At 42.0% G+C, this 11,016-nt stretch overlaps 1 pseudogene; it reads right to left on the reverse strand.

The window, feature by feature from the left end:
- Positions 1-1,134: 1,134 nt before the first annotated feature.
- Positions 1,135-2,862, reverse strand: LOC118723101 (annotated as a pseudogene).
- Between the last annotated feature and the right edge of the window lie 8,154 nt (positions 2,863-11,016).

The raw sequence follows: 11,016 nt of genomic DNA on the forward strand, positions 1-11,016 counted from the left end.
GTTGTATGTGTCATTGTATTCCTCTTTGTACTCTCAGCATTTAGTACTGCCATCACATCTTGTTAGACTAAAATGGGCCCTTGAGTTAAGCAATATAAACACTTTACCCTCCCCCCCAATTTTTTTTTTTTTTTTTTTTTTTTTTAAAGAAGCATATATTTGCCTGGCCGGCATGGCCCAGGGGTTGAATATGGACTAGGAGATTAGATTATGATTCAATTCTTGGTCAGGGCACATGAGGTTATGGGCTCGATCCCCACTTGGGGGCCTGCAGGAGGCAGCCAATCAATGATTCTTTTTTATCATTGATGTTTCTATCTTTCCCTCTTCTTTCCTCTCTGAAATCAACACACACACACACACACCACACACACACACACACACACACACTCACACACACACACTCACACACACATACACTCACTAGAGGCCCAGTGCATGAATTCGTGCACAGGTGGGGATCCCTCGGGGTGGCCTGTGGTGATCAGGCTGAAACCTGCAATCCAATGCCTGACGCCAATCCTGCCTGCTGCTTCCACTCATCCTAGCCCCGCTGTACCTGCTGCGGGCCTGCGCTCAGTCAGTCCCAACCGGGAAAGTCTCAAGCTGCTGTAGCAGCACTCACCAGCCTTGAACCCTGCATCTGTCATCCATCCCAAGGGGGTTTGGGGGAGAGCTGGGATTCAATTGGCTCTCCAGGTAGGTAGTGGGATGCCCTTGCTGGCCCGGGATCTTTATCTGTCCTGCTGACATTCACACCAGTTGTCAGGAGCCACCTGGCAGCCACTTTTATATTATTTCTTCCTTGTGGAGCATCTAGGGAGGGGAAGTGACTGTGGTGCCCGAGGCTGACTTCCGGGAGGCCCGCAGCACTGCTGGAATCATTCATGGGAAATGGTATCCATTGGTGCCTGGCCCATTTTGCAGGTCCGTTCTCCAGAGTTTGGACCTGCAGGACTACTGAGTGAGTGGCAACCACCAGGCTGGTGGGCCACTGAGATGGGAGTGCACTGACCACCAAAGGGCAGCTCCTATGTTGAGCATTATAGCCAGTTGACCAGTCTTTAGGTCATTCAGTTGTTGGTCATTAGGTTGCTTAGGCTTTTATATATATATAGATTAAGAAACTGATCTTTATTTTCCATCCATCATATTTCCATTTTCTGTTGAAGAGCCTGTGGAAGAACAGCCAAGACTACTCTCTGGTTGTTCTACCCATTCAGTGACCTGAGCAGTGGGAGCTGCAGAGCAGTCTTCAGTGGCAGCCGAGTGCTCCAGGCTTCAGTAGGGAGCTGCTGGGCAGGCACAGAGGGCACTGCATGCCTTCAGAATGGTCTGTGGCCCCAGGCTGAGCAGCAGTGAGCTCGGGAGCTGGAGCAGTTCATTCACCCCAAAATTCCTCGTTGGTCACAACCTTTTCAGCTGCGACCTGCTCTTCCTTGTCAATCTCTTCAGGATCCCTGTAGAAGCAGAGATCAGGCCTGACTTTCCATAGGTGTTCACGGAAATGGTATCACGCACACTCAGAACCTTTTGGGCCAGCATCCACCACATCAGCCCCACTGAGCGAGCCCCCTTGTTGCATGGGATGGCGATGCCCACATAGCACAGAAGAGAGGCTGTGATACACAGAGCAGCGGTAGGCAGGTTAACATAAGACAGCCATGCCTGGAGTCACACCAGAAGATGTGAAGGTCCCTGGGGGTGAAGGGTTATGGGAGTGTTTGCAGTGGCTACAGCAAACTTCAGCTCAGCTCACTGGGCAGTATCCCTGGAGGAAATGACACTGACAGCAGCTGGGTTTTCCATGGCAACAATGGCACAAGCCACCAGTAGGGGACTTCACTGAGGTCCCCTTCAGATTCCTGCTGTAGACGTGTTGTTGCATTTGGAGGCCGATACTGGTGCTCCCCAAGTGGGTTCCTGCTGCAAGGAATTTGAGGACATTCCCCTTCTTCATTTGCAAGACTCCAAGGGCTCCAGACAGTGTGAAAGTGTCCACTTAAGTTATTGTGGGAACCCAGGACAGTGCCATCTGGGCCCCTCTCTGGGTAGGGCGGAGTGATACACCCCAAGTTCGATTGCTAGTATTCTCACTCTTCTGTGGCTGGAAATCCTGAAAATTAAAATGCTATTGTGCTGACTAAAACACCAGGCTTAGGAACTAGTGTGCATGAGCCCTCAGATTTCTTTCTGGCTCTCAAGAGGAGAGTCATGATTGTTTCCCTTGCGTCACCCCCGCATGTGGTTTTTCATCTTACACTCTGGCTTCGCTCCAGGAGACGACACTCTGCCTCGTGCCAGGGACCGGGCGAAAGGTCACACCCAGAATGGCCAGCCGGGGAGGAGCTCACTTGCCAGGAGCTCACTTGGATTCCTAACTGTATTTTTTCGTGCTCCTCTTCTGTGAGGTAAAAGCAAGAGTGAAGGGGCCTACGATTTGTATTTTGGCCGGGTAATATAGCCGTAAGATTTTTTTTGCTCTGGCTTGCCGTAACCAGGAATGAGTGAGTTTCTGTTATTTCCCCAAGGAATAAAAATTGGAAATTGTGATGAATAATTGTTAAGTAAAGTGATCTGGATGTATGCTTTCCAGCATAGTGAGACCTATTCCAACCTTTTACAGATCACTTTTTTTTTTTTTTTAAAGATAGCATGAGAAACTTCCGTGTCCCCTGGAGTATTTTGTCAATGGTTGTTAGCCCAGCCTTCTAAAAGCTGTGTATATATGTCATATAACTGCCCACCTTGACTTAGCTCTTCCAGGCTCTGCTTGGGCAAGGCCGAAATGAGTTGAGGGTTTTCTTCTGCTACAAACGCTGATCTTCGGTGCTTTTTGTTTTTTTGTTGTTTCAACTTCATCTTTTTCCATGTTGTCCCAGAATTTCTTGAAGTTTCTCCCTTTCTCAGTCTGTTTTTTTTTTTTAAATTTTATTTATTTATTAAAGGTCAGATGCATGAAATTCGTGCAAGGGGCTTGGCCCCCGCCACTATGGCAGCCGCCTCTGCCTTGACCCTCACAACTCCAGCTTCATCAGGAAGGTCGTCTGGAAGAACATCTGGTCTAATTAGCACATTACACTTTTATTATTTAGGGTTTTAAAATCTACATAGATTATATCTACTGAGGTTGATATTTACCTTAATGCAATTCAAAATACTACAGCAAACATGTACTGAGCATTAATTTTATAGATAGCAAGAAGGAGCTGTTTTCTAAAGCTTGAATATAGAGTTTACAGAGCTATTGTCTGCTTGTGGCTGTTTTAACTAAAATTAATTAAAATGAAAGGAAATAAAGATTTCATTTCCTCCACTGTACGAGCCATATTTCAAGTGCTCCGAAGCCACTCTGGCTTTGCCTCCTGCTAGCCAAGTGAATTAATCCTTCTAAGTCTCAGTTTCTTGGTCTGTAAAATAGAGCTCATAACTTGTGGGAGTATCTGAGAGGATTAAATGAGATGATGTATTCATAGACTTGGACAGTGCTGGCTTATAGCAGGCCCACTAGAGGAGGGCCTGTTGCAAATAGCCCGGTCTCCAGAGAGAGGCTGAAGTAAGACAGAAGATAATTTCTCTTTCAGTTAAACATCTGGAGGTAGGCAATCCAGGACTGGTATGGTGGCTCTGTCCTATGAAGTCCTCAGGGACCCAATTTCTTCTGGATTTCTTCTTCACCATCCCTCGAGTGCGGCCCTTGTCATCATGACTCATGATGGACCTTCAGTCATGGCATCCATGTTCCAATACTCAACCTTTGTCTCTTAAGGTTCCCAGAAGTTGCCATCTGACATTTCCATTTGTGTCCAATTGAATTTAGTCACATAGCTACATCGTGCTGAAGAGGAAACTGGAAACAAAACTTTCTCTGGTTGGGCTTGTTTCCAGCTAATAATTTTATTCCTAGGAGAAGAGGTGGGGAGTGGATACTGAGGAGACCAGCAGTCTCTGTTACAAAGAGAAACATGGCTGAAGCCAGGTCACAGAGGTCTTTAATGCAGTCTAAGCAATGTGTCCTTGATTGCTTGGGCTTTGTACAGCAGCTATTGATACTTTCCTTGTTGGGAGTTAATACCGTTAGAGGCCGTTCATGGTAATGGACTCTGACTTGATTCCTCAAACGAGCAATACTCAGGAACAATACTCAAGATACTTTCAAGAAGAGTTACTTTCAATTAAAAAAATAATTTCCCCCTTAATCTTCCCACGTTCTTTTCCACTCTCCTTCCTCTTTAAGGAAAGGGGAAAGGTAAACCTAAGAGGAAGATGTGAGAAGGCAGCTTTCCTGTAGGCTCCCTCCAGTGTGTCATTGGCCCTCCCAAATGTGCTGAGAGTAGAAATCAATTCTCCCTGTGGGGTGGGTAGGACCTAGTAGAGGGAGTTAGTATATTATTGTCCAAGTTGTGTGCTTGTAGTGTTTGCCTCAGGCATTGCGCTGTTGGTGGTGTGCCACACTAGAGTCTAAGCAGTTTGAGGACAGAATTCAGGTCTTACTTGAGTCTATATCTTCAGCGGTTCACGCAGTACCTAGTACAAGGCATACAAAAGGTTATCACAGGTCTGGATAAACGCAGAGCCTCTGAATGCTGCCTAGAGTGCGTTGGCTTTAAAACAACTGTCCTAGAGCTGAAGTCCTCAGGCTGTTGATGATTGCAGAGTTTGTGGGGAAAGCATTTCAGGCAAAGGCTCAGAGAAACACTCCTGTAAAATGGAGACCTAGCTGTGTCCACTTGGAGTACTGTTCTGCTCAGAGCACACAGGCCAGTGAAACAGTGAGGCCAGGTCAAATAATTGGTGTTAAATCCTGAAGTCTATCCTCTCCTAACCTTGTTATCGTTACTCTAGGCACTGGTTTACTAACACAATAACATGTATAGTTTGTGTATTTATAAAATATGTCATGAGGTAAGCCCCTCTGACAAGATTTTTCAATCAGCAAATATTTATTAAGTGAATCATTATGGTAGGGGTCTCGAGGAAAAAAAATAAATTAAGAACCAGTCCTTGCTTTCAAGGAATTTACAATCGCAAACACTGTTCTAGGTTGTGGGAATCCAAATATGGTTGACTAGGCTCCTACCCACAAGAGGTTTATATTAGGGTCTGCACCACAGACGGACACACAGATGATTACGTGTACTGTGATCTTGTGGTTGGTCCTTTCTCAGGAACAAATGTACATATTTTGGTAGAAATTTTGAAGAAGTTGTACATTTGAGATTTGTAAAATCTGTGGTCACATCCTAGTTAAGTAGTACGTAAAATGTTTTCAGGGAGCTGGGCCTGTTTCAGAAGTGGCAATGATATGATATGCAACCCAGAGAAAGGGGGAGGGGGATTAAAAAGAGGGTGGATCATTTTGAGGTGACATTAAATTATCTTTTGACACCAGCTGTATCTTTTTTATAACAGAAAATGGAAACAACTCTGTCCTTGACCTTCAAAAGGAAATTGACTTACCTAGCTTAACTATTCAAACAAACAACTGTGTACTCTCTTCAATTCCTGTGATGATTTTGATTTACTGTAAATGACTGAATTTAATGAACTAAATTATGCTATTTAAATGCATTTTGTGAATGGTATTGTAGTTTGTTACAAAGCATTATGTCTATGCTAAATTGTGCTGTAAATGATATGGTATGGAACATATGTGCTGTATTCATAATTTAACTGTTGCTGTGGAGTGCATTCTTGGATAGGGCACACTGAAAAAAGGAGCCTTTATTTACCTGGCGGGATGAAGGTGATATCTCAGCAAATCACTAGGTCTTACTGACCTTGGCAGAATTACAGTGCTAATATTTTCACATGGATGAACTGTTCTTGAACAATTTCTCTAATGTATATGGCAGAAATAGGCTTTCCATTAAAACTGGGTACATACGGTATATCTTCTCTTTCCATTTTTTTCCTCCTTCAACAAACATTTACTGCAGTCATTGCAAGGATACTTCTACCTCCATTAAGGCTCCTGTTTTCTCCTGGCCCCTCAGACAGTAGTGATAATAGAATACAAAGGCTTGTCCCGCAGTTCAGCTGGTGGTTTCTGAGGGGACTTGCATTAAATAACACCCTGCGTTTCTTCTTTGTGATAATTTGAAAAATTTAAAGAGGAAATAAACACTGTCACTCCAATACCACTGCTAGTACATATCCAGATTAAGTTGGCTCACAGTGGTACAAAGTGTACCTGACATTAGGTACACTTACCCATAGGTCCTGGGTGGCCTTATTTGGAAGGACTGCCTAGGTAAAATTTTTAACATGGAGGAGCAAAGATGTTGTGCTTTCTCTGGACAGGCTCATCTCAAGAGAAACAAGAGTTGGGCCTGTTGGAGCATGCCTATTCTTTACAAATTGTATCAGTTAGATTCTAAAGTGTAAGGAGGAAAGAGAGAGGCTTTAGCTCACTTCCTAAAAGGAAAGCACTAAGCATAAGAAAATTAAGCATAATAAAAACCATTCCCTATAACAAGTGGAATTTGTACACAAAGGAATCAGTTAAAAAAAATCCACAGGATTTGTTACACATTTATCATGATGTTCTCATTCCCCCCTTCTGTGGGGGTATCTTCATGATAGCAATACTTCTATTATTTGATGGAAAGTGAAGAGGCAGCAGCTTTCAGGGTAGCCACAAGGATAAGTGCAGGAAAAATTGCTTGAAATGTTAGTGATCATCCTCAATACTTTTGCCAAAACCGGTTTGGCTCAGTGGATAGAGCATCGACCTGCGGACTGAAAGGTCTCAGGTTCGATTCCAGTCAAGGGCATGTACCTTGGTTGCAGGCACATCCCCAGTAGGGGGTGTGCATGAGACAGCTGATCAATAATTCTCTCTCATCAATGTTTCTAACTATCTGTCCCTCTTCCTCTCTATAAGAAATCAATAAAATATATATTTTTAAAAAAGACAGACACAGTCCAGTTTGATGAGATTTAAAATTTGTATTAGAAAGCAAATATTAAAAAAACACAACAAAAACAAGCAAACAAACAAATAAACAAACAAAAACTTCAGTGCTGGCCACTGTCCTATACTTTGGTTCTGGGAGAAGCTTCATGATCATGAGGTCTGTCTTCACTTGGGCTGCCTTAAAAAATACTATAGATGGGGTGGCTTTAACAACAGACACTTATTTTCTCACCGTTCTGGATGCTGTGAGTGTGAGCTTACAGTGCCTGCATGGTTGGGTTCTGGGGAGGACTGGTTTCTGGGGAGGACTTCCTTCCTGGTTTGTAGGCAGCCACCATTTGCTGTGTGTGCACATGACCTCTTCTTTGGGTACACTCAGAGAGGCTGTCTTAAAATGACACTAATCTTATCGTATCTGGGCACCACCTATCTGACCTCATTTAACTTTAATTACCTCCTTACTGGCCCTTTCTCTAAACAGAGAAGTATGGTTTCCAACTTTCTATTAGTATATCCCAAAAATGTTTAATACCCAGTATTTAAAGGCACTTAAAGGAACAGGCTTCAACATAGGAATTGTGGAGGGGGAGGAAGGCACAATTCAGTCCATAGCAAGCTGGTTGTATGACCAGGCAAGTGATTCTATCTAATTTTTTCCTTCCTAAGAATGCAAGTTCACACCTCATGTTACTTCATAAGGTTATCAGTCTATCAAATGAAAATGGACTTTTATACATTGAAACTAGAGGCCTGGTGCATGAAACTCATGCACCAGGGGTAAGGGAGGGGTAAGGGAGGTGACCCTCAGCCCAACCTGTACCCTCTCCAATCCAGGACCCTTCTGGGGATGTCTGACTGCCAGTTTAGGGATCCTGCAGGATCTGGCCTAACCTGTCAGTCAAACATCCCTCTCACAATCTGAGATTGCTGGCTCCTAACTGCTCACCTGCCTGCTTGATCTGCCCTAACTGCCTTTGCCTGCCTGCGTGATAGCCCCTAATCACCTCTGCCAGTCAGCCTGATTGCCCCTAACTGCCCTCCCTGCCCTGGCCTAGTCGCCCCTAACTGATTCTGCCTTGGTCCCTGCCACTATGACTTTGTCCAGAAGAACATCCGGATAAACGTTAGGTCTAATTAACATATCACCTATTATTACTATAGATGTTTAAATTGCCATGCATATATCATTATTTTTATTCATTTTGGAATCTGATAGTTATTGAAAGTAGGCTTTTTTTTGTTACTTAGCCATTCCTAGATCTATTTTCTTACCTTAGTATTTCTGGATGACAGATAGGAAAGTTGGGTGATGATTGTAGGTTAAGAAAACATCATTTGAAGCCAGAAAATAGCATGAAAAGGACATTGCACAACAAGAAATGTTGATTCTTCCATAATGATTTGAAACATTCAGCAAGTAGATTTCACAACCAACCAATCCTCTGGGAAGATATAAAAGTTCAGCCCAGTCAGTGTGGCACAGTGGTTGACCGTAATTTTTGAACCAGGAGGTCACAGTTGGAGGGCTCGATCCCCAGTAGGGGGCGTGCAGGAGGCAGCCAATTGGTGATTCTCTCTCATTGATGTTTCAATCTCTCTTTCCCTCTTCCTCTCTGAAATCAATAAAAAATATATTTAAAAAAGAGAAATAAGAGTTTAGTTTTAAAATTATGTTTCTGAAGTAGAGCTTTTTTTAAAAAATATATTTTTATTGATCTCAGAGAGGATGAGAGAGGGAGAGAGAGATAGAAACATCAATGATGAGAGAGAATCATTGATCAGCTGCCTCCTATACTCCCCCTACTGGAGATCAAGCCCCAACCTAGTGATGTGTCCTTGACTAGAATCAAACCTGGGACCTTTAGTCCACAGGCTGATGCTCTGTCCACTGAGCCAAACAGGGTAGGGCTGAAGTAGAGTTTTTGGATCAAATGCATGAAAAGTTAAGTTAAAAAATAGAAATCTATAAAAGTCCTTCTCTATTTAAAAAAATATATTTTTATTGATTTCAGAGATGAAGGGAGAGGGAAGAGAGAGAGAAATAACAATGATGAGAGAGAATCATCCATCAGCTGCCTCCTGAATGATCAAGCCTGCAACCCGGGCATGTGCCCTTGAGCAGAATCAAACCCAAAACCCTTCAGTCTGCAGGCTGATGTTCTATCCACTGAGCCAAACCAACTAAGGCCTTGGGTATTTTTTTTATGTGTCATGCTGATCAGCACTCAGCATGAGACTAGAGGGGTACCCCCTACAGATCTTCAGAGCTCTCTTATTGGTATCCCGGTACTCTGTCCGCCCTTGCACTCTGTCTGCTGAATTCTAACCACCTTGGCTTCCCCAAATTCTCTACTCTGTCTCTCAACTTGGGGAAGACTACCTTATTTAATTCCCCCTGTCTCAGGGATCATCGTCCTGCACCGCCTGTTGTCCAATGTCTGAAAACTATATATTTGTATATTTGTCTGTTTTTTTAGTTACTCCATCATAGCCAGGGGCATCCTAAAAGTCAGTGTATTCTAGGACTCAAGTGAGAAGAATGGTTTCCAACTTTCCATTAGTGTACCCTAGAAATGTTTAATACCCGGTATTTAAAGGCACTTATATGAACAACTGAAATCTTTCTTTGGGGAAATTAAAACAACACAACTTGATTGCATATCATGATTTCATATTTTGCAGATGTTAATATTTAATCATATGCAGAACCATTTAGCTTAAGTGCATTAATGTAACTCATTTAAAAGAGGCCAGTAATTGTCCCATTAACTCCCAGTCTGGATGTTATCTGCTCTGCCCTGCTGGTAAGGCCAGGGGGGACTCTTCTATTGGCACCCACAGAGATTGCTCTGATCTGTTGAAAATCCTGTTAAAATCTAATTACTTAGAAGAATCAGCCAGGGAATATCTAATGAGTTCTAAGGAGCCCAGTAGAAGAAATTCTGTGTTATTAACGAATGAAATGACTTCTGTCTTTCAATTATACTGGTACCACATGAACATAATTGCCGCCTTATAAAATGTGACTCTTGTTTGTTGTTTTTTAATTGCATGACATGATTTTTTTTTTTTTTTATCATTTGAAAATAACTTAATTTCCCATGGAGAAGAAATGATGGTGTAAAGCTTAAATACCTGCATTTTACTTCCTCACAAATATTTGATAACTTATCAGGTGCTTAAAGAAAAGTATGTACTTTATTTAGTGAAACCACTCCACAGGTGTGAAGAATGTGATGATTAAAAGACCTTGAATTTTTAGTCTCGCATGAAAATCATGCTCAGGAGGAAACTCTGAAAAGGCTGCTTGTATATTAACTTCCAAATAGCCTAACTTGAAACATCAATCACCTTTAAAATATTGCCCAAAGAAATGGATTTCTTAAAAATGAAAATTCATTTGTCTCACTTACTTTGTAAATGTCTCTTTCAGACTCTTAGTGTAGTTTATGTTGCCTTCTCTCTTTAACAATTAGCAACATCTTTTCTTCATAGACAATCTTTCTTTGGATTTTAACTTTGCTGACTTTCCACTTCTTCACGTTTAGGATTTGATTTTCTTAAAATTGGATGGATAGTTATGACTATGGGCTTTGGACTCAGGTAGTAACCGGAAGTGTTCAAACCCCGGTGTTTCTATTTACAAGTTTCTTCATCTTCTATACAATGGGGGTACTAAGTAATATGTACAGTACTGCATTTGGTTGTTGTGAGGATTTTGTGAAGTAAACCATGTAAAGTGCTTAGTACAGTATTGGGTATGTTGTGACTGCTCAAGAGGTGGTAATTATTATTTTTGAAGACTAATTAAAATTTGGAATATGAAAGAACTGTGATATCTAAGATTCATTAAAAACTAATGTAGGGTGAATTTCTATTATCCTAATGTATTTCTATCACCATGTTCATATTAAATTTGTTGAAAAAATTAAAATGGTTCTATTTTTAGTAGCATCTCGGTGAACTTCATTCCAAAGTTTATCAAGTTTTTAGCCAATGTGTCATTTTATAACATGGATTGATTTCAGCAGATGACACCAGAAACAAAATGTGGTTTGATGATACATTACTTAGAAAAATACCTGTCTTAGTGATAA

The sequence above is a fragment of the Pipistrellus kuhlii genome, unplaced genomic scaffold, assembly GCF_014108245.1.
Source record: "Pipistrellus kuhlii isolate mPipKuh1 unplaced genomic scaffold, mPipKuh1.p scaffold_m20_p_2, whole genome shotgun sequence".
In the NCBI taxonomy this organism is placed as follows: domain Eukaryota; kingdom Metazoa; phylum Chordata; class Mammalia; order Chiroptera; family Vespertilionidae; genus Pipistrellus; species Pipistrellus kuhlii.